Here is a 1,375-nt window from a genome sequence, read left to right as displayed (position 1 = left end):
CGCGTGTAACTCCCTTCCAGTGGCGGCTTCAGGTATGTCGCCTTTTGAGTGCTCTGTGGGATATAAACCACCTCTGTTCCCATCACAGGAACCCGATGCTGCGGTCCCGTCCGCCCTGGCTTTCGTTCAGCGCTGCCGCCGCACCTGGGAGAAAGTCAGGAGGGTTTTGGTCCGAACCTCAGGACGAACCAAGGCAGCAGCCGATCGTCGCCGGTCCTCTCCTCCAACCTATGTGTGCGGTCAACGGGTATGGCTTTCTACCAGGGATCTGCCTCTCCAGGTGCCCTCTCGTAAGCTGGCGCCCAGATTCATTGGGCCGTACCGCGTCACCAAGGTGGTTAATCCGGTGGCGATCAGGCTCAAGCTCCTCCTGCTCTTGGTCGGGTTCACCCTGTGTTTCATGCCTCTAGGGTTAAACCTGTGTTTTCTTCTCCCCTTAACCCTGCCGGCGATCTTCCCGCCCCCCTCGTCTTGTGGATGGCTCCCCTACCTATACGGTTAGGAGATTACTCGACGAGCGACGCCGTGGAAGAGGGTTTCAGTATCTCGTGGACTGGGAGGGTTATGGTCCAGAGGAGAGATGCTGGGAGCCGTCCCGGGACATTTTGGACCGTTCGTTGATCGAGGACTTCCATCGGTGACAAGGTGGGCCTCCTCCTGGGGCGCCTGGTGGAGCTCATGGGAGGGGGGGTACTGTTGGGTCTCGGGTCTGATCACCTGTCTCTTGTTTGTGTGTTGCGCGTGGCTTGTTTTGACAGCTCGCCACGTGAGCATGTCAGCAAGATCATTGTCCCACCCTCCTTGTTTCACACCTGGTTCTGGTCATCTCATTAGCTTCCCCTTATAGCTCCTCGTGTTTCTCTGTATGTTGTCAGTTTGTTGTGATTATTCCCTTGCTCTGACTGTCCGTGTATTATCGCTCACCAGTTCTGTCTTGTCTCGCCCAGGCTCCAGTGCTCGTAGCAGTCTGTTGTTGTGTTCCGCACCTCTCTGTGCGTTCAGGAACCGTGGGCTACCTCCGGCATCCGCCTACCCTGGGACTCCGCGATCTCGTTGTTGCGCTTCTCAGCCTCTCGCTCGGATTAGCGAGCTGCCCATCCGGCTCCATCTCCTCTGCCGCGGTTGCGGCTTGTTCCAGCCACTGCTCTCCACCCATTGGTGTGGTTGGGGTTTCCACGACCACACGAACTGTCCACAAAGGCGCTTATTGCCCGCGGTGATAATCTCTGCACAATAAAGCACCTGTTGAACCCGCACCTGAATCCAGCCTCGTTGTCCTTTACAAAAGCAGACACTTTATTTGCATTGAATATGCTTTATATGTATACACTCTAAAAAATGCTGGGTTAAATATAACCCAGCTATTGGGTTGTTT

Source organism: Sinocyclocheilus grahami, unplaced genomic scaffold (assembly GCF_001515645.1).
Source record: "Sinocyclocheilus grahami isolate Dianchi unplaced genomic scaffold, SAMN03320097.WGS_v1.1 scaffold649.1, whole genome shotgun sequence".
In the NCBI taxonomy this organism is placed as follows: Eukaryota; Metazoa; Chordata; class Actinopteri; order Cypriniformes; family Cyprinidae; genus Sinocyclocheilus; species Sinocyclocheilus grahami.
This window is presented reverse-complemented; position numbering follows the sequence as displayed.